Below are 24,447 nucleotides of genomic sequence, written 5' to 3'. Positions count from 1 at the left end.
TCTCCATTTCAAAGAATTATATTTAGAATTCTAACATTACTCCTTCTTGTTATAACTAATTGTTGATTGAGAGATACACAAAATATATCAATAAGAAATATCTTTGCTTAGTTTCTCATTTAATGAAAACATTTGCTTTATCTTATTTAATGAGTGGAAATTGAAATACTGCCAAATTAGGTGTAACTAATATCAGGTCATTTGTCATTAATTTTAAAAATTAAGTGAAATACTTGGGATAGGATCTAAAATTATAATAAAATTATACGGGGTTATGAACTTCTGATTTAGACTCTAAATATCCATTTTTATAATTATGGACATATATAATAACATGTTTGCTGTCATAAAACATAACATTTACTCTTTTAAAATTTTAAATCTTTAATAGAGACTTTACTGCAACCTTGTTCTTCAAGTGTACTAACAGAAATAAACACAATGAATACTTTATTTGGTGATTGAAGTAAATAAGGACAGTGTTAAATAAAATGTTCTGTGTTTTTGACTTGTGAAACTTTTTAAAATATCCCCTCAGTTTTTGTCAGGATTTTTCTATATCAGAATAGGAATATATAAAGGGTTGGCTGTAATTTTTTAAATTGTATTCTTGCAGACAGTATGTTTTGGGGAAAGAGGTTTGTCATGTTCAATTTTGAATCCCTAATAGGATGGCAGAATGCTAGTCATAATGATCATTAAATAAACGTGATGAAAGATTTCATTGTTTGAACACACCTTAACCTGGGATTCTTGATAAATGTGAAATAAATTGAATTTTTTAATTCATGGTCTTCCTATCCCTTTAGATAGTGAAATCCTTTATGCAAGGGAGGTACCACATTTATCTATTGTTCAATTGATTTATCCCTCTTTTATCTATCATCTATCAATCTATTTATCTATCATCCATCTACCCTATCTACTCATCCATCCATCCATCCACTACCAGGAATACTTCCTAGCCTGAATTCCATACTAAATAAATAATTATGGAATGAGGAACCAATGAAGAATTCAATTAGTCAATGAATAAATGAATACACTAATAATTTAATAGTGTAAAATATCTTAGAATTTTCTTCTAAAAAACTGAAATACTAAACATTTACCACTACAATTTTAAGTTCAAAATATAAAATTTTGTAATGATAAAAACTTTCTTTAGACTATAGTTAAAGACTGAAAAAAAGGGGCCCCTGGGTGGCACAGCGGTTAAGCGTCTGCCTTCGGCTCAGGGCGTAATCCCGGCGTTATGGGATCGAGCCTCACATCAGGCTCCTCCGCTAGGAGCCTGCTTCTTCCTCTCCCACTCCCCCTGCTTGTGTTCCCTCTCTCGCTGGCTGTCTCTCTCTCTGTCAAATAAATAAATAAAATCTTTAAAAAAAAAAAAAGACAGAAAAAAAACTAATGTAGAAGACAGTAAACACTTATGCATGTTTGTGAAAGAAAAAGGGGAGAGAGAAAGAGAGCGAGCAAAAAGAAAATCTGGACAAATCTATGTTTGGCACTTCCTATATTAAAACAGTTGAACAAAAGTGTGGAGGTTTGTCACAAAGAATTTCTTATGGCAATTAAATTATCTTTTTAAATATATATGTGTGTGTGTGTGTATATATATATATATATATATATATCTCCTTTGCTTTGTGGCCAGTTATTGGGACTTTTCTTCTTAAAAAAAGAAGCTCTATACTTGTATAAAACTAACATTGTATATGTTCCTATATTTTCAGATAAATCTCTTTATTTCTGCCTGTTTTATTTATAATAATATTATATTAGTTATCCATTACTGAGTAGAAAATTACCAAAAACTTAGTGCTTTAAAGCAACACACATTTATTAGTTTAGACTTTATGTGTGTCAGGAGTCTGGGCATAGTTTAGGAAAATGTTTATCATCTCACAAGACCATAATCAAACTGTTAGCCGGGCTCTGTTCTTGACCGAAAGTTTGAGGAAAGATCTACTTTCAAGCTCTCTCATTTTGTTGGCAGAATTCATATCCTTGCACTTTCACAGCTGAAATCTCAGATCTTTCCTGGATGTTCGCCTGAGGCCACCTTTGGCTCCTACAGACCCCTCACATGCCATGCCACATGGCCTTTTCTATAGACGTTCACAAGATGGTGACCTGTTAAAGACAGCAGGAAAGCAAAATTCTAGAGCAAGTCGACTAGCAAGACATTTTTATGTAATGTAATCCTAGGAAGGACACCCCAAGGAAGGACACCTTTACCAAGAAACAGGGATTGCACTAAAATAAAAATAGAGAAGGTGAACATTATGGTGTCCACCTTAGAGTCTGTCTGCTACAATGATTTGTGCTCTTTTATGAAATTTTTTCTTTTAATACTCGAGCCTGGAAAGTTTGTTCTTATATATTAGTTTTATATTTCCTAGAACACATTTAAAACTCAAGGTTATTTCAATTGTCAAATATGAAGGTCCTGCTTCTCTGGTCAGCTTTATTTTATAACCCTTCAGAATCTGATCACATATTTTTATATGAAAAATATAATTACAGTTATTCTTGAAAATCAATTTCAAGTGCTCCTGGGTGGCTCAGTCGGTTAAGCATCTGCCTTTAGCTCAGGTCATGATCTCAGGGTCCTGGGATTGGGCCCCGGTCAGGCTCCCTGCTCAGCAGGGAGTCTGCTTCTCCCTCTCCTTCTACTCGTGCTCACTATCTCAATCTCTCTGTCTTTCAAATAAATAAATAAATCTTTTAAAAAAAGAAAATCAATTTCATATTAAATATTGTAACATATGCCAAGTCATATTGTTTTAATTTAAATCAGGAAAAAGTAAAAATCTAAACCATTCTCTGTGTGTGTGTGTGTGTGTGTGTGTGTAACAAACTAAAGCTTTAAAAACGGGGAAAATACAGAATAACTAATGCAAATTTTATAATACTGATTCTTTTCTAATTAGTGGTTTTAATAATACTATATATATGTATATACAGCAGTCTTGAACAAAATGTGTGTTTTATCCTCAACAATGAGTAAGCTTCTCTTAAGATTCCCTTTATTTAATCTTGAGTGTGTTTTATTGCTATAATATATGCATTATGTTTTGTGTTTTATGCATATTTTAAAGTAGTGGCATCTAATCCTTTCAGTTTAAATAAAGGGGAAGTCTCAGAATGTATGTACAAGTTTATAAAGACTTATATAAAATTGTTTGTTTCCTTAATTAAGTTTTTTGTCTTTATAGCTTGGCTGATTTTTACTCATTATTTAACTTTGAGAATCTGTTTGTTATACAGTGAATGTAAAGAAGTATTTTACTGTGTATCATCATAGAAATTATAGCCATACTAAATTTGATGCAAGCCATATGGAGAGAGAAATTTCTTACTGCAGAGAGAAATATGTCAAAAATATTCAAAATATGTACTAAAATCATCTTGCTAAAAAAATTAGAAGAATTTAAAATTTTTCATTTTAGATTTATAGCATGCTTTATTAATAGTAGTATTTTTCCCTTATTTTACTGAGAAGGATGATAAAAAGAAAGATGTTAAGGTTAGCTAAGGAGTATAGAATACAGAGTCAGAAGAGTGAGAAATGTGTATGCAGCTTTATGATGAGACTCTGATGCTAATGCAAGCCTGATGTGAGGCAGCCATACGTAGGTGTTCTATCATGTGCAGAACAGATGCATGTAGGGCCTCTAAAATGGTAGCCTGGAAACCCTCCTGTGGGGAACTGGAAGACATTGGAAATGTCTTGGCCTTTAGTCAGCTAAACTTTTGTCAACATATTTATGGATGGTTGTGAGACTAAGTCTTTTATATTTTAGATTTAACCGAAAGATTTCAAGCAATCCTAAAGCATATCTAACATCTTGAAAACGGGAACAATATTTTCAATGTGACATTGTAAATTTCTAGTATAGTGCTGGCAATTCGTAGCTGTTCAGTGTATGATTTCTGAATGGATTGATACTCATTTTCTGTTTTCTTTTTCAACACCTCTGTAGCTTTTCCGGGGATTAGTAATGCTTTTAGTCTGTTGTTGTGTTGTTTTAGGAAACTGGTATTCTTAAATATAATCATGAATTGACCAGTTTTGAGGGAAATAGAACTAGCCCTTGCTTAGGCATACATTGGAATGTAATATGCTGGAGTAATGTCCAATGCACTTTAATAAGACAAATGGAGTTAGAACAACATTTGTTGAAGGATGTGTATATATGAGAAGGGAATTTCTCCGAAAAAAAAGATAAAGAAAAAGTGTTTCTGATATAAAATATCACTAATTGGGGATTCACTTCTTAGAGATCTGACTCTGTTTTAGAGTCATGCCAGGTCAGGGAGGTTATCTAATTACTACAGATACAGCCATTGAGACAGGCTCTATGTCTGATTTCTTTCCACCACCCCATAGAAACAAAATACAAGTCATTCTTATAGATCCCATTCTACCACACCACCTGTATCTGTATGAAATAAAATAAAACAATATTTTGCAGCCTAAACCAGCATTGGGTTTAGGGGAAGAGGAACGGGTAGTGAAAAGGAATTGGAGCCAAGTTTTGTAATGTCAGTGTGGCCCTCCCCCCACCCCCTGCCAAAATGTGTACTTCCTTCTGCTTGCTTATTTTAAGTGCCTGAGTGTTAAAAGAAAAAATAATTTTGCTGGCCTTATGCTAGTTGAATAAGCTAAGAATAAAGTGAAAGTTTTGTGTTTTTAATTTTCTTCAAATTAATAATTACTAAGATTGAGAAGGGTTTTTTTCCTATAATTACAATATTTCTGTCACTTTATTTTTGTCTGCACTGGAAGTAGGGAAACTTAGATTCATAAAGAGAACTTAGAAATTGATAGGTCCTTTTCTTGTTTCTGATTTGAGAGAAGTCTAAAACAATTCAGAAAATAAACTGCTCTGTTTATTTTTGAAGGCACGGACATTAAATTTCACAAATTCCCCCAATAATGTATTCCAGGATTTTACCATTGATATCATGAAGAAAGTCATTTGTGCAGTCAAAAAAACCCCTTGTGTTTATTAAAATATTTTATCCCTGTACTGGTCACATACATTAATTAACCTCCTTCTCTACATTTGTTAAATATACATTATATCAAACAACTTTCTTATCAAAATTAAATATATAGTTTTGCAAATATTTTTGGTTCATGGAACATACTGAGCAACAATAGATGGTATTGAAGATGCAAATAATTCCATCTTAAAATTACCATTTCTTAAAATGAATATTTACAATGCACTTAAATCTCTGAGTTAAATGAAGTTTATTTAATATCTGTTGTGCTTTACAGTGCTGTTGTAATAACTAAATGAAATTGCATACTCCCATGTATAATCTGATATTTCACATGTATTCAGTATATCATGTCCCTAGGATCACCTCAGTCCAGTTTTGTCTGTTCACTTCTAATGGATCTGACATATTAAAAACTGTAGTCAGTATTGTTTACCTAATTATTTGGGTATTCCAGAGTATTCATTATGAAGTAATTAAATAAAAATGAGTAACCTTCTCAATTCATTTGTATAGTGACTGACACCTAACTCACTGTCTCACCACATTTTGGATTCTTTCATTTTCATCAGCTGTGGAACTTACTCCCCAAAATCACACAATGAGATCAATAGAGAAAGCTCAGGATATTTGATATACTTCTCTAATACTTGAAGGTTGTTGTTCTGTTCCGCCCAAAATGACAGTTAGGAGACATGTTATTTAACATACTATCGTTCAGTGTAGTTACTCTACTTAACTAAGTGTAATGGCATTATTTTATACATTTATTTCAAGTTGTATTTAGTTTGACTTTAATATTCCATTCACCAGTTTGGCTCCTCAAGTTAGTATCTATTTATTTTTTAAGATTTTATTTATTTATTTGACAGAGAGAGCGAGAGAGCATGAGCAGGGGGAGCAGTAGAAGGAGAGGGAGAAACAAGCTCCCCACCAAGCAGGGAGCCTGACCCAGGACCCTGGGATCATGACCTGAGAGGAAGGCAGATGTTTAACCATCTGAGCCATTCAGGTGCCCCTCAAGTTAGTATTTAAACAAAATTTGACCCATTCTCATATGAATGATTGTTGCTAAGGACCAAGCAATGTACACTAGAGATACAGTAGGATAAGAGGTAAAAGCAGCTTGAATTGGAGAAATTGAAAATCACAACTGCCTTCATATTAGATAATGTAAGTACAGCATATCAAACACGGAGACCCTGTATAATTATTTTGACATTAACCAAGCTTTTCAGAAGAGCAAGGACAGAATCTTAAGGAATGTGATTTTAAATTTGCAGAAAATTACTTCAGAAATAAAGTGTAAGCGGGTGTAGTCACTGGATGACCTAGCCATGATGGTAGCGTTTAAAGTAGCTGAACACTCATTTCTTACTAAACTTTCTTGATGCTTATTCTTATTTCTTTGTGTTTTTTTCTAATTTTCTTGTTTTAGAAGGAAATGTGGGAAGACCAGACCTGACAGATCGAAGGCACTCAATTAAATGAATGAATGCATGGATTATTAAACTAAGACTAAATCTTTTTTAAAAAGATTTATTTATTTATTTATTTATTTGAAAGAGAGAGACAGTGTGTGCATGAGCTTGGGGAGCGGGGTAGGGACTCTCCAGCAGACTCCCCACGGAGTGCAGAGCCTGAAGCAAGGCTCAACATCTCCCAAACCTGAGATCATGACCTGAGCCAAAAACCAGAGCCAGGTGTTCAACAGACTGAGCCACATAGGAGTCCCAAGACTAAATCTTTATAAGCACTACATCTATATACCTCTTGGTTCAGTTGTCCTTTCTCAACTTTACTGTCACCTCTATATTGGGATAATATCAACTCACAGATTTGTGGAAAGTGAATGATAGTATAGTATGAAAAGGATGTCATATATTCACTTAAAACTTCACTCATTAAGCAAAAAAAAATCTATTGAGCAAGTGCTGCATGAAAATCATTGTTGTGCATGCTTGGAATATATTAATGAACAAAATAAATTTGCAATCTTATTTGCAATCTTTTGTGATAATGATGACAGTGAAAATGATGATGATTATCATCATCATTATAAAAATAGCTAACAATTTTATAATCCTTAATATGTGCTGATAAATGTAAGTATTTTATGTATGACTTAGTGTTTCCATAAAAACTATGAGATAGGTATTTTGATTTATCCACACTCTAGAAATGAGAAATTGAAACATGGTAAGAGTAAGGAACTTGCTCAAGATCATGGAGCTAGTAGATGGAAGAAGAGATCAAAGCTGGAGAATGTGGCTCCAAGCCAGTTCTTAACCATAACACCCACAATACTGCCACCTAATTATAGTGACTACTAATTGATTCTTTCAGTCTGTTATCTGAGGAACTTTAACAGCATATAAAATGCTAGTGAGAATTCAATGCTTTACTTGGACCCAGGGAAATGATAGAAGAGTTTAGACAAAAAAAATGTAAATAAATAAATAACTTTTGAGCATGAATTTTAAAACTTGGGGACTAAAGAAGCATAGAATGCATTTGATCTAAGGGATTTCTAAATGTAAAAAATGGGCAGAGGATCTGAACATTTTCTTAAGAAGACACAAAGATGGCCAACAGACACATGAAAGGATGCTCAACATCACTCATCATTAGGGAAATGCAAATCAAAACTACAATAAGGTATCACCTTTCACCCATCAGAAAGGCTAAAATCAAAAAGATAAAAAATGATAAGTGTTGATGGGGATGTGGAGAAAAAGGAACTCCTGCACACTGTTGATGGGAATACAAACTGGTACAGCCACTGTGGAAACAGCATGGAGTTTCCTCAAAAAATAAAAAATAATAATGCAATATGATCCAGTAATTTCACTACAAAGGATTTACTCAAAGAAAATGAAACAATATTTTGAAAAGATTTGTGAATCTCCATGTTTATTGTAGCACTATTTATAATAACCAAGATATGGAAGCTACCTAAGTATTCACAGATAATCAAGGGGTTAAGGAAGACATACACACCACATCTTCCTTAACCATTTGATATATGTATGTATCTACATATCACACACACACACACACACACACACACACACACACACACAAATGGTCGGAATATTACATAGTCATAAAATAGGATGTGGTCATGCCATTTGCAACAACATGGATGGACCTACAGAGTATTATGCTAATACCATATGATTTCATTCATATGTGGAATCTAAAACAAACAAACAAATGAATAAACAAACAAAATGCAGAATCAGATCCATAAATACAGAGAAGAAACTGGTGGTTGCCAGAGGGGAAGGGTGGGAAGAGGGAAAAATGGATGAAGGAGAGTGGAAGATATAGGCCACCAGTTATGGAACAAATAAGCCAAGGGATACAAGGCATAAGGAATATAGTCAGTGATACTGTTATAGTGATGTCTGGTGACACATAATAGCTATACTTGCGGTAAGCATAGCATAATGTATAAACTTATCAAATCACTATGTTGTACACCTGAAATTAGTGTAACATTGTGTGTCAGCTATACACAAAATGTAGAAAATATAAATAAATAAATAAATAAATAAATGTATTTTCAAGTAAAATTTAAACAAATATAAAATATACATTTTTAGGGACGCCTGGGTGGCTCAGTCGTTAAGCGTCTGCCTTCAGCTCAGGGCATGATCCTGGAGTCCTAGGATCGAACCCTGCATCAGGCCCCTCCACTGGGAGTCTGCTTCTTCCTCTCCATTTCCTTGCTGTGTTCCCTCTCTCGCTGGCTATCTCTCTCTCTGTCAAATAAATAAATAAAATCTTTTAAAAAACATATATACATTTTTATTGCCAGTCATGTGTATATTTTCCTTCAGCATAGAACTATATTTTAATATACTATGTTAAAGAAAAATGAGCAAAACATGTTTCTTTTCAAGATAATTTACAATGTTAAGTCATGCATGCAAGTAATGAGATTAATAATACAAAGTTTAGATTTATTCATTCTCTGGGTGATAAATCATGACAAGTCATTTAACTGTGATGCAATAAAACCATGTGAAGGCTGAGAGAATGGATGATACTATTTAGAGTGGTTCATGGCTAGTCGAGGTAAAATGAAGTCAGAGTGTTAGCAGTGTTCTAAAATTGTTTTACATTGATAGAAGTCTGGTAACTTTGAATGGAGTGTAAATCATACGAGAACTGAATGCTTCCTCTGAAGATTCCAATGGCACACGTGAACAGAATATTCTCAGCTAGTATCTCTTATAATATATGGCTCACATTGATTGAGCACTTACATGAAACACATTACTAGCCCCAACAATTAAGTTAATATATAATAATAAACATAAAGCACATGAACTTTCTTTCTGTTTAAGTATGCAAACAACTGTTTGTATATTTATCATCCCTGGAAAAGCTGTCATCTTGATTATATTTTATAACTTTATTTTTATAATTACTGTTTTAAAGTTATATAACCACCTGGTTCACAATTCGAAAGTTACAAAGGGATTTCCCTTGCTTGCCTCTGCCTTTCACACACCTAGTAAATCCTTCTGGAAATTGCCCAGTTTTATTGAGTTTATTAGATGGTCTTCAAGAGATACTTAGCTTATATAAAGTGTATAATGTGTTTGGATTTGTGGACTATGATTATTACAATCATAAGGAAATGCTCAATTTTAGAGCTTGATGAGAATAAAGTTTTGTTCGTTTACCTAATTTTGTTTATAATTAAGATCTTATATCACAATAATTTCCATGGATCTGTGGAGTTCATATTTAGACTCCTTTGTTTGCAAGAATACTGAGTCTCTACATTGTTTTTAAATATCTCATTTTATGAAGTATTCACATTGGCACCAATAGTTTAAGAAATTATGAATAACTAGTTTTTGTATTATTTTCTTTTTATTTATCAAAGCTGAATGGATTGTTTTAAATTGCATATATTAATCTGTATAAAGTTCAATTATTCTAACTTCACTTTCTGGTATGTATTTACTTTCCATTGCACATTTAACACTAACGAGTCATTATCAGTCTTTAATGGATACTGAAATAATGATACAAGATTGAGATCATATAGAACAATAGCTATACCATACTTGCCAAAAATTAGAAAAATTGTTACCATTGTTAATCATCTGACTTCAATAGTATTTCTCAGAATGATAAACATTGTCTTATTGTCTTTTGAAAGATTGCTGAAATTGTGTACATCTGTATGTGGTTGTTGGAAGCTATTACAAATAATAATGTTAACAGTAATACAGAGACTTCACTTCAAACTGAAATCGACCTATAATAATTGAATATGTCAACCACCATTGTCCAGAGACAGGTTCAACTTTACAAATATTGAAATCAGAGCTGATTTCAGAAGTTTGAGATGCTTATATGTGGACTTTGGCATACATTCATAAGGGAGATCTTTGCCGCTAGAATGTATCAGATTTATTAAAGTATGAATTTTCCAAGAAGATAATCACATTATCAAACATTCTCCATGGAAATTAACACATTTTTTTTAAGTCTAAACTAAGAAAAAGAAAATTTTCTTCAGATAAGTTAAAATAAAATTCTCCCTCACCTTTTTCAGGCATATACGCAAATGCTTCCTTCTCAGTGAGGACTGTGTAAGCCAACATTTTTAACACTACAACCCTATTACTTTCCTTCTTTTTTTTTTTTCTTGTATACTTAATTCTGCATAGAACATTTTATCTTTTCCCTTTCCTCTCTCCCTTCTTTCCTTCCTCTTTCTCTTTCTTTCTTCCTTCCTCTCTGTTCTGCCATCTAGAATACAAACTCCATTGGGGCAAACCTTATTTTACTTCTCCCAGGTGAGGTCTTATAACTTACCTGTCATAGAGTAGGCACTCCATAAACACATGCTGATAGAATCTAATTAGTGCCCACAACTGCACTAGTTTGTCCAAACCTCATAAGGTTCCTTTCTAAGTTTCTGCCTGGTCATCTCTAACACACATATTAGTGTGCATATTAAGGCTAGTACATGTTAGAGTTAACTACGCCCCAAGCAATGGTGCTCATACCATAGTGTCTAAAAACCCTCTGTGCCAATTCCTAAGAGTATAGGTCCAGTGGCACTCTTCCAAAAGTTCTGCCTCAAGATGTTTGTATCATCTCCTGACCCAATGCTCCAGGGACTATCCTAAGGAGTTTAATTTTAATGATTGAGATTGCTGAGCTGTGGAGTTTAGACTGGTTTCAAAGAACTGGAAACTTAACCTTCTCAAATTTGGTTTATGCCCTGTTTTCCATAGTTACTCTAATTTCTTTCATTTTTCCTAATTACCATGTCAAAAATAGATAGTTCTTTTATTCTTTTCAGCAAAAGGAATTGGGGCCTAATGGCAAATAAATCATAGAGTTCCATACGGTTCGAAATGTCAAACTATTTTGTCTCCACACCAGTGGTTCTCATGGATGGCAGCATACTAGTATTACTTAGGAGACTTTTGAATTTTAGATACCCCAGGCCTCAATAGTCTGCAGTTTCAGTCGGGTATCAGTAGTGTTTAAAACTCCACAGGTGGCTCACAAACGGGCCATGATAGCGGACCTTTGTTTTATCCCTGTGGCATCATTCCAGTCACTAAAAGCCCAGTCATTCTTAATCAAGGCTGGAACACTTACTAATAACCAGTATTTTCAAATCAATTACTAGTGAAATTTAGCCACACATGCTTCGCCTGAACCTAGTTTCCAGACACTGCAGAGCAAAAGCTGCAGGTTGAGAAAGAGTCTAACAATAGCAATAGAAAGTTGCTCTGTTTCCTTGTTAGGCTTGAGCCAGTCAATCTGGGCCAAGGTTTTGTCTTCTTTTCATTGTAAGTTTTAAAATATTCAACCCCACTGTGATTTCTTATTTCTAAATACTGCTCTATTTTAGCAGCCATCAAGATGCCTATCTGGCGGTAGCTAAAAGCTAAATACGCAACTATCATGTGGCCCCAAGATTGCATTCACTGGTATTTATCACAAAAAAATAAAAGCTTATATCACAGGAAAAAAAAAACACATATACAAAAGTTTATAGCAGCTTTATTCATAATAGCCAAAAAGTGCAAACAACACACTTGCCCTTCAATGGATGACTTTTTTTTTAAGATTTTTTATTTATTTATTTGACAGAGAGAGACAGGCAGTGAGAGAGGGAACACAAGCAGTGGGAGTGGGAGAGGAAGAAGCAGGCTCTAAGCAGAGGAGCCTGATGTGGGGCTTGATCCCAGAACTCTGGGATCATGCCCTGAGCCAAAGGCAGACGCTTAATGACTGAGCCACCCAGGCGCCCCACTGAGCCATCCAGGTGCCCCCGATGGATGACTTTTTAAACAAGCTGTAGTACAACAATACTGTGGAATACTATTAAGAAACGAAAAGGAGCCAACGATGATATGTGCAAAAACCTGGAGGAATCCCCAGATAATTATTCTGCATGAAAAAAAGTCATTCCAGAAAGGTTAGATATAGTATGATTCAATTTATATAACATTTACAGACGGACAAAATTATGGAAATGAGAAGAGATTAGTTATTGGTGGGCAATTAGGGGCTTGAAAGGGCAGGAAATCATGTGTGTCTAAGGAGGAAGTATAAAAGGGCAATATGAATAATCCTTGTGGTAATAGAAATATTCTGTATATTTACTATGTCAATGTCAAAATCCTGGTTGTGATAGTGTACTATAGTTTGCAAGAAATCACCTTGGGAGAACGTGGGTAAAAAGTATGGTATACAAGATCTCTTTGCATTATTTCTTAATACTACACTTAATTCCACAATTATCCTAAAATTAGAAATGTAAGGGGGAGCTTGGTTGGCTCAGCCGGTGAAGCATGCGATTTTTGATCTCAGAATTGTGAGTTTAAGCCCCATGTTGAATGCAGAGATTACAAATAAAATCTTAAAAAGAAAAAAAAAGAAATAAAAAGGAAAATGAGAAAATATGAATTGATTTATTTCTGATCAGCTATGAATACTATGCATTAACTCTTTCATAACTAACAAAAATCCATGAAAGTTAAGGCTGGGATATTGCAACTTCTCTGAAGGAAATGTAATTTTATTTCAAACAATTTCAGAAATATTTTATATTTTCAAGTCATGTGTTGTCATGTATTTCTGTGTATCATCATTGCGGAAATATAAAATGCATGCTTTATGCCTAAAATATTCCACTCATTAAGATGATCTCAAACTTACGTTATGTTTGATTTTATAGTTAGTCTTTGAAAAATCGGTGCTGTCATTTTCTAGAACATTTTAGAATATGAATCTTTAATTTTAAAAATGCAATTGATAGGGGCGCCTGGGTGGCTCAGTTGTTAAGCGTCTGCCTCCGGCTCAGGGCGTGGTCCTGGCGTTCTGGGATCGAGCCCTACATCAGGCTCCTCCGCTAGGAGCCTGCTTCTTCCTCTCCCACTCCCCCTGCTTGTGTTCCCTCTCACTGGCTGTGTCTCTCTGTGTCAAATAGGTAAATAAAATCTTAAAAAAAAAATGCAATTGATAAATTTTCGATAACATAATAAAAAAATAGAGAATTTACTTCTGCCTCTAATTCAAAGTACACACTTTAAAAAGTAGGGTCATATGAATTATAGACAACTTTTTATATTTAGCAAAGAAATTTATTCCAAGTGAGGTATTATCAAAATTGATGAGCATGATAAACTTTGGTATATATTTAACAATATCAGTGACATTTAAGTTATCTGCTTCACCACATGCTATATTTTTTAAAATTTCTTACATTAACCTTAATATGCTGGTCAAGGTGATATGTAAGATTAACCTCTTTTTAGTGACCTAGAAAATGTTGTTTTTATTTTTTATCCAAGTTTTTTTTTAATTTTCCATGCATCCATGCCTGTTCCAATAAGAATGATATCAGAAATATTTTCTCTATAGTAGAGAAAATGTGAAATCACTGTGAAAATGTTTCATCATTCATATAATTTTATCTTTACCTGAAAGCACTGTTGGACTTTATTTCCTCCAGGTTTTACATTGGTACTTTCTATCTCAGAATTTTTAACATTGTTGAAATGACAAAATCAGAACTGGGATAAGGCAGAGGGATCCTCTCCTGTATGGGGATAAAGTTACTGTAGGGATGAAGCTCATATATACATATTTTTTTATTAAAAAAAAAGAAAATGTTCATAGCAATTTTAAGAACATTTTAAGATATCTTAGCAAAAACTTCACTGCATCAAATATCGAAGGCAAAATGTCTAGGTTGAAATTTACCTTTCCTCCTTTGCAGGATCTTTTTTTTTAAGGTTTTATTTTTAAGCAATCTCTACACCTAATGTGGGCTCAATCTCTACAACCTTGAGATCAAAAGTTGCATGTTCCACTGACCAAGCCAGCTAGGCACCCCTCTTCACAGCATCTTAACCGGTTGTTTGGGGGAATTTAATTTTTTTATTGTATTTGATAATCTCATGGGGGAAAATGTAACTCTTGGGTTATCCAGTAATAATAATTATATTTTTAAACATGTAGATAATTTATATTTACTTTTTATGTTGTATTTTTGAGATCTTTGTTAATTTTTTTATTGTGTGTGTATGTGTACATGTGTTTAGGGATTTGAAAATGAAAATATTTAAGCAGCTCAGCTTTTGCTTTTAAGTGAATATTGTGTTTATGTTAGTTATCCTTTTTTTAGGATTTTATTTTTTTTATTTGAAAGAGAGAGTGAGGGGGGAAGGGGCAGAGGGAAAAGAAGAAGTAGACTCCCTGCTGAGCAGGGAACCTGACACGGGGCTTTATCCCAGCACCCTGAGATCATGACCTGAGTTGAAGTCAGATGCTTAATCAACTGAGGCACCAAGGTGCCCCTCATATTAGTTGTCTTATTTTTCTTAAAGAGCTGGAATTTTAAAGTCAAATATCAGAATTTTTCCTTGTGTATCTTACTTTGATGTCATGCTCTGTGGGTGTTTTCCTCTCTTCCAAATATATATTAAGATATAATGCATAAATTATATATAAAAACATATATATTATGTGATATTTATTATGATGGTGATATGTAAATCCCAAATTCACGTGGGATTTATTTTGGTATTTTATATGCTATGTAATTTAACTTATTTTTTCTATTAACCTTCTTTTGGAAACTATTTTTATCCACCTATTTTGGATACATTCTTAATCATATAAAATAAGTTCTTTAAGTTCCTTTATAAAAATTTTAAAAGAAATTACTCTAGTTCTTGGAATAACGAGACTTTTACCAAAGTAAGATTAAGTAATTAATAATAAACTCTATACATATGAAATTATCCCCCATTCAAGCATTCCTTGTTCATGTCTAATTTTACTAACCCAACCAACATCTTTGAAGGTTAGACACATATTTGGATGCAATACAAAGACAATAGAAAAAGTGAAATTATGTAGGATTTACAAAAAAGCACCTATGCATGATTATGTTTAGCAGTCAAATACAAAGATCAAAAGGAAAAGATAGAGTTTAATTTGTGCTCATAATCAGTTAATTATGTTCCCTTCTGCTGAGGAAACTCTAACTTAACACACACAAATTACAAATCAGTACGAAATAACTTGAATTAATTTACCCCTCTATGGAATTATACAAAGTATATATCATTTTACCCAGAAATTTTATAAACATAAATATTAGTATTTAGTTTTGAATATGTAAATCGTTTATACTTTATGTGCGTGCTTTCTCTTGAGGAAGTGCCATCTGTTGCCTGTTATAGGGAATAGAAGATGAGCTCTTCTGCCCACTGCTTCTTAGTATCAGAGTCAACAAGGAAAAAAATTCAAACCCTGGATGGAACAATGCTTTACTCACATGGGGAAGAGGTAGAGCAAGATCAGCTTCAATAGTGGGATTAGTGTCCCATGTCCAGTGGGTTTCTCTGGGCAGCCAACCTAAGGCAATTGACCTGCATACATACTTCTTGTGCTGTAGCATAAGGACCCTTTCTACTCCCTGCAGGGGACAGATGTAGCAATGGGTTGACCAAGTGCCACATGACATGCAGACTTAAGCAAAACAAAGGAATACTATTTGAGTTTGAAATGGAAAGACTTTCCAGCACAAGGTGGTAAATCCAGCATAAGCCCTGGGAACTTTCTCTCAGTAAGGAAGGGCTCGGGCCCAGGACCCATTCTTATGTGGCTGAAAGGAGGTCAAAAGACTATACCAATAGACTGCCTTACCCAGCAGTGTCATGGGGATTTCTCCATATTTTTACCATAGCACTAAAAATAGAATATATCCCCCACGGATGACTGAAGTCATTAGATAATGAGAATATAATTCATTCTCTAGCCATTTATAACACAACAAAGAGGCCAGGAAAAAAAATAACAGAACAAAGCAAAACTTTAAAATAGCAAGAGGTCAGGTCAATCCAATTATTTTTATATTAAGTGCATACTTATTACAAAATACAGTGTTACCTAGTTTATACATCTTATTTTTACTCTTCACAAAATTCCTGAATATTAGAAAGGTAGACATTTTTATTAACACTTCATTAGAATGAAAATTGGAATTTTCATCTATTCATACAATGTGTCAGAAGCATTGTAACCACAAATTGCCTCTCAGGCCTTTACTCGTAGTTGTTTCCAATGTCTAAATTTTTTGTATTTTGCTTTCCTAGCATATTGCCTTTATAAAATAATGAAGTAGAATTTAAGGGTGGCTTCTTAAAATCAAAACCCTGCTTAGTAAAGAGAAGAGCACTGAATGACAAAAATTAGAAATTTATTTGACCCAACATGGATATGTAACAGGAGAGTTTCATAACTCAAACAGTTCAAATAGATGAGGAACTAATTAATATATTCACTTGAATATATCCTAAAGTAAACATTGTAGTATGGCAGAAAAAATTAATAACAATATATCATGACGGAAAATGGATTATGTTCAATAATGTTGGGTGATAACACAAAGTTGTAATAGATTTTATCTATCACAGTAAAAAATGTTGGCATTCATAGAGCAAGCTATGGTTTCACAATTATTTCACTTAAAAGAACCTGCAATTTTTCCAATATGCTGTATACATCTAACATTTCATACAAAAATTTATAGCTGAATGTGTACGTATCTGTATGCAGACCACAACATGTCTATAGATTGGATTTCAAAATGTATTAGTAAGTTTGTTGATTAAAACTTGTAACAGTTTCCCTTAAGGATGAAAATAAAAGATTTCATTGCAGATAAGCAATTGCTCTTATACAAGGGAAGAGTTCAGATTCTCTTATAAGAAATAACTTTAATTGAGATTTTCCTAAATAATAGTTAATATCATAATCAGGTATCTTTATTGTAAGAATGTTCTTCTAGACATTCTTCCCTTATTTATCATTGAATCTATAATATCAAATTCACTCTCCCACAATTACTCAAATCATTGTATATACATTAATATAAATCTAATAACTACCATTTTGTTGGGTGATTTCAAATGTATTTTCTTGAACAAAATTTATTGTTCCTTGTTATATACTAGGAAAGAAACTTTACATATATACAAATTTACAATGTACTTCTTTTACCCACAGATATGTAAATTAGCTGTAAAAAACCTATTGTCTAAGGTTTAATACAAACACATAAACATTAATTGTTTTCTCATTGATTAGTAGAAATTCTTGGTCATTAATTGCATGGTATTTATCTCTGTTAATATATTCTTTTAGACCTACATGAATATTTACATAGACAGCTGCAATCCAAGGGCAAAATACTATCTATTTAACTGGCAATATATAATTTCGAAGCAGTGAGAAACGTCAACAGCTAAAATTTTATTTCTTCTCCAACAAAAGATTACTGAGATGTTACAATCTTAATATTTTATTAGGAACACAGCAGTTAATAAGCATTATAATGAGTAACCCTGATGAGTATAGATGAGAAATAATATGTCAGCAGACTAAATAAATGGGTGGAGGTTTGCTGCTGTGTAATGGACTAATATGTACCAATGGACAAAATTAACATATTAAATATATTGTAGGGTAAACTTAAAATAGAATGAAATTCATCCTTCTTGAATGCATTCTCTTTAGGATAAATTAGCCCTTTTTCCCTCTCATTGAAAGCAGATATAAATTTCATCACTCCTTTTTGCTCCCTGTTCTCATTACCCATTGTCCCTTTCTGCTAGACCAACATCCAAGGCTAGTATGCACTTTTTAACTACACAACAAAGTCTATTTAGTTGCTCAAAATCTAGAGAAATAAATATACTTCCCTCCAGATATCATATAACAATTGTTCAAGCATGGATAAGATATGACCCATGAGACTGCAATCTTGCTCACTAACTAATTTTCCTTTGAGTGGTATAAGGAACAATCACAGACCAGATTGTCTAAAAAAAAAAAAAAATCTATCTATATTCTTAGAATAACCAGCCATTTTTACATATGATTTAAATAAGAAAAGAATAACATAAATTCTTAATTATAAATTACCTTGGTCATTCATTAAGTCATTCATTTAGCAAACATTTAATGAATGTATCTATAACGCTCGTCTAGTTTCTAGTTGTGCAAGGCTAAAATGTGACAGGTCCATGGAAATGCCAATTTTTGTGTTAAAATTTTATAATTATTTTAAATGTCTTTTTATAATGTCTTAAATTATCAATATAATTTTAGGTATGGAAAACTTTGTTCATGTACTCATTCTCTCTCTCTCTTTCTCTCTCAAAACAGAAAAACAAAAAACAAAAAACTCCACCAAGAAATGCTTAGAAAAAATGCTAAGAAAAACTTTATTTGCCAGGAATTATGGTAAACACTGGAGATAAGGAAGTGAATTAAAGATTCTATTTATTTATTTGAGAGAAAGAGTGAGTGAGAGAGAGAGCATGAGCAGGGGGAGGGGCAGAGGGAGATAGAGAAGCAGACTCTCATTGTCTGAGTGGGGAGCCCCAGGCAGGGCTCGATCCTAGTATTCTGGGATCATGACCTGAGCCAAAGGCAGACACTTAAGCAACTGAGAGACCCAGGTGCCCGAAAATGAATTAAAAAAAAAAACCAAGAAAACAAAAAAAAACCTTTCTCCCTGGGAACTTAGGATATGGTATGGAAAGAGATATATGATTAATAAATAAAAATTTCATTATAATATATATGGGAAAGTTATGAGTTCCATTGAGGAAAATAATGCAGGTTAATGGAAAAGGGATGTGTTAAGAAAGTTCTTGACATTCATTCATTTAGTCATTCATTCATCACATATTTATTAATACTATATAGCAGTAATTATGCAAAGTACTGAGATATTACAATAAATAAAAGAGCTAAACTTTTTTTGTTCATACAAAGCCTATAATCCAAAAAGGGGGATAAATACATTATTTTTTTAAATGGTATGTTGTAGTGACAGGTGAGGAAAATAAAATATGACACAAGGAAAAGAAAACATATATGGAGAAGAGGCAGGAGAGGAGGGTGGCCATGAGGGTCTCATTGTGAAGATAACTCGAGTAAAGATTTGAATGATGTGTGAGAACCTGTGATGCAGATAAGTGAAGAAGGAGAACACAACCCTCACTGTCCAAAAATATCAAGAAGGCTGGGCTGGCCAGTATGAAGATCTGCAGAAATAAGAGAAGAATACATGAGAGGTAAATGATTATATGAGGAATGTTAGTTTCCTATTGCTATTATAACAAATTAACACAAATTAGGGTCTTAAACAAAAACAAATTTATCCTCCTACAATTTTGAGGGTTAGAAGTCTAACAATAAGGTGTTGGCAAAGCTGAATTCCTTTTGGATGCTTTAGGAGAGAACTTATTTCCTCATCATTTCCAATTCCTAGAAGCCAATGCACGCCTTGGCTCATGGCCTCTTTCTTGCATCACTGCAATGTTCTGCTTCATGCCAACCTCTTGTTTCCTCTATTTCATTTTCTCCTGATTGAATCCGACTCCTCATGTGTCCCTCTTACAAGAAGCCATGTGATTACATTGCACACCCTGGGTAATTTGGGATAATATCTCAATCTCAAAACTCTTAACTTGATCATATCTGGAAAGTGTCCTTTGTTGTTTTGGGGGATTAGGACATGGACACTCTTTGAGGGTATGTAGGTATTATTCAGCCTGTCACATGGGTTCTTGTAGATCATAATATATTTTTGTCTTTTGCTCAGAGTACTCTTTATATATGGGATTAGGGAATACCACATTGGCAATGTAACATGATGGAAAAAAGGAATGAGGCCACACAGATCTCTAGAGGGAAAGAGTTTCAGACAGAGAAAACATCAAGGCAAAGGAACTGAGGTGTGAGCAGTGTTCCAGGCTGAGAAATACCAAGGAGGAAAGAGTGGCTGGAATGCCATGAGCTAGTTGAACAGAGGTAGACATAGACATTTCTAGAGGTAGAAATTATAGAAGTAGACATAGTAGAAATCTGGATAGAAGGCTTTACAGACCATTTTAGGAGACCTGGATTTTACTTTCAATGAGAAAGGAAGCCATGCAAAGGCTCTCCCTTGAAGTAGGTAAGAAGATAAACCTGGAAATATTAATCTTAAAATTATATAAATGGTAATCTAATCCATAAATTAACAAGATCTTCAAAAGAATGAGTGTAATCAGAGACAAGAAAAGTTCTTTAGCTGAATCAGAGAACAGCTAATATGTGCAGGTTGGGAAAATAAAGAACCACCAAAAGAGACAAGACAGAATAGCCAATGGGATAGGGAAGAACTAGAACTCAGAAGAATTTAGAAGAAAAATGAAGACAGTTGTTCAAAACAGTGGCGGTGAATAATTATTTTGATTGTTCCTGATAGTTTAAATAAAATAACTGAAAACTATCTCCATCCAGATTAATTTTGGGATATGCAACATGTGAGACAAATGGGCAGGAAAATCAACATGAGGGTGCCTTTCTTACATCCGGACAAATCCTGCTCTTCCCAAACAAGAAAGTAATTGGTGAAATTCCCAATGCTAATTTAGCAGTGGAATGAGATAAATTTCCTCTTCTCCACCCACTTCATCATTCTGACATTCTCTTCCACAGACATTTATCCAGTTCTCCCTTAATAGTCAATGGGCCCCAGGGAGACGTGTGACTCACCACACGAGCATGGGGATAGAGGAAGGAGGAAGACTTCCAGCAACGAAGTCACCCATTAGAGCAGATATTTGCTACAGGTGGGAAGAAGATGAATTGTTTTCCTACCTTCAAGAAGGGAAACACCTCTGGGCTCCAAGATTTCCCTTCACTAAGTCTCTCTATTTAAATACATTGGTTCATGTATTTTATGCAAACATCTGTGTGCACTTGTTTGTGTAAAACCAATCAGTTCTATTTTATTTCACGGAAAAGTGTTCTTCATCTGGATGAAATAGGATTTAATTTTCATAAAAATAGGAAAAAATCTCATAAGTATTAAAGGCTTCATAAAATGTTTATGGTCCAAACACAGTGCTACAGCCTTTGAAGGGAAATCCCCGTAAGAACGGCTCTATTTTGTCACCTACACTCTTTTGTATGTTTTGCATATTTTTAAGCTCACTAAAACTCAGTCATGTAACTTGAAAATGATACACTCCATATAAATTATTTGCTATCTCTATACTGAGTAAAACTATTTGCTGTAAGATAAATATGATATATGCTGCAATTCATCATGCACCTAATATCAATGATTCTTGTTAAAAAGTAAATAAATTTAAATAAAGTTAAAATAAGAAAGCATTTTAAATTGTTATTCAAACATCAAACTACTGTCCTTTGTTTAAGAAAATGAGCAAATATTTAATTTAATGTTTTAATATTAATATTGGTATTTTAAATTTTTTAACAGCAAATAAAACTACAAAACATTTTCCTTAAATTCTTATATTGCATATTCACATAACTCAGAAAATTAAAATCATGAGAATCGAATAAAACAGTTGGATGTTCCTCTGAGAAAATGGCACATTCACATAAAATTTTGTTGCAATTACATAGTTAATACATCATCTGAAATCCAACGTTAGATCCCCTCCAGGAGCTCTATCCCTCCATAGGCTCCAGTTAAAACCCCCTGACTCAATTTTATTTGCCTCATAAGTTTAACGTAAATGGTTTTCTTTAGAGAAAAACTTAGATGTTTCTCCACAATTAATATGCCTTGCCTCCAGCATACCTTCTCTGTATTTCTACTAAATGAAGAATATTTCAGGATATGAAAGATAGTGAAAAGCATTATTTTGTTGATTATTACTCATCATATCTTCTTGAGATTAGTTTTATAAATCAATATATCTACACCAGAAAAAGTATCTGTGTTTATTGTAAATCAATGCAGTGAAAAAATATATGTTGTTTAAATGCTGATATTCAAAGCTTCAATGCATCTGCCTATTTTGAAGTATTAGGATATTATGAATACATTAAAAAAAGAGAGTTAAGGCATTAATGTAAAGTAAAACCGAGAGGAAATATTGATTTTTTTTTAAAAGTTCAGGTTTATTAAATAGCCTTGGGAAAATGTAAGGTCCAATAATATAATATTTATGAATTAAAGTATAATGGAAACTCATTTTTACTAAGTTTTTATGTTGTGTTTATATCCATTTTATAATGTAAGAGCTTGCAACATGATTGGTAAAACAAAGACAGTGACTGAATAGAAAAGTCAGAATTGCTTATTATATGAGGCTTTCAATCACACTTGGTCATTGTATTTTCTTTCACTGAGAATTTTGGAAAAGGAAAAATATCTGTATTTTTAATTCTTAAACATAAACATTCACGTGACATTTTATGATATCTTTAAAAACAAGGAAACTCAGCCAAACATTAATATTTCACAACATTGAACAACATGCTCCCCAAAAGAATATGTAATTGATATATATGTGTATATATGTACACACACACACACACATATATACGACTTTTAGGTGATAATATCTAGAACTTTTTAAAAAGACCAAAGAAAACTATAAAACAGGAATATTTATATATTTGCTTGTACTCAGATTTCTATGAATATTTGTTAACTTAAAGAAAAGATCTTTAAGACTACATCGTGACTTTTAAAAATTGCAGAATGAACCCTTTCATACAGATGATTTTTGATGACTTCACAAAGACAAATTTTAGTCATTTAAAATTCATCAGTAGCACCTTCCTGAAGATACATCAATAGTGTGGTGAAGCATTGAATTCATTTAGAATGAACTAATCATAAAATCATACCATGATGAAACACATGTCTCAAAATGGCATAACCACACTTATTTTAAGCCAAACACAGTCATCCAGAGCAGCTAAAGATACTTAGTTTCTTAAATGAAAATTGTATTTAAATCTAAATATCCTTATTTACTCCATTGATTCAAATATAATAATAATAACATGAATCAATAAATTTAAGTTAGCTAAAATTATGAAACTATGGTTTGATGTTGGCAAAATAGTAAACAAAGAGACAGAAGGAATAGAAAAAAATAGAAGATTTAGTCATTTTAACCCGTAAATCTATTTACTCAAGAAACATTACAAATCCATGGGGAAATTCATTCAATAACTGTTATTTGAAAATTAGCTATCCATGGGGAGAAAAATACAGTTTAAACCACTTATACAAATAAAACAAAATTTCCAGATAGATTCAGGACATACATGTTTAAGGAAAAACTTTCTAATGGTATCTTGATTGAGATATTTGGTTATATATTAAATAATTTTTCCTGAACAACAAAAGATAAAATAAGTAATGCTAAAATACAAGCCACAGACTGAGGGAAGATATTCCAGAACTTATAACTAACAAGGCGTTATTATCCAAAATATTTTACAGAATTCCTGCAAGGCAATAAGAATTTTAACAACTCAAAATATACAAAGGATATAATAAAACACAAAGGTAAACAATTCCAAATTCCCAAATGATGTGAAAAGAGGTTGAATTTTTTTCTAATTCCATTGTAGTTAACATAGTGTTATATTAGTTTCAGGTGTACAATATAGTGATTCAACAGTTCCATAGAGCATGCTTTGCTCATCACTAGTGTCCTCCTTAATCCCCATCAATTATTTAACCCATCCCCCACCCATCTCCTCTCCGGTAACTGTCAGTTTGTTCTCTATCTTTAAGAGGTTGTTTCTTGGTTTGCTTCCTTCCTTCTTCCCTCTTTTTTTTTTTTTTTTTACCCTTTTCATTTGTTTTGTTTCTTAATTTCTACATATGAGTGAAATCATGTGGTATTTGTCTTTCTCTGACTTCCTTATGTCACTTAGCATTATACTTTCTAGAGTATCAATTTATCTGTCTACCATCTATCTATCTATACTGCATCTTCTTTATCTATCCATCTATCAATAGACATTGGGACTGCTTCCATAATTTGTCTATTGTAAATAATGCTACAATAAACATAGGGGTGCATA

This window comes from Ursus arctos, unplaced genomic scaffold, assembly GCF_023065955.2.
Source record: "Ursus arctos isolate Adak ecotype North America unplaced genomic scaffold, UrsArc2.0 scaffold_15, whole genome shotgun sequence".
Taxonomy (NCBI): Eukaryota; Metazoa; Chordata; class Mammalia; order Carnivora; family Ursidae; genus Ursus; species Ursus arctos.
This window is presented reverse-complemented; position numbering follows the sequence as displayed.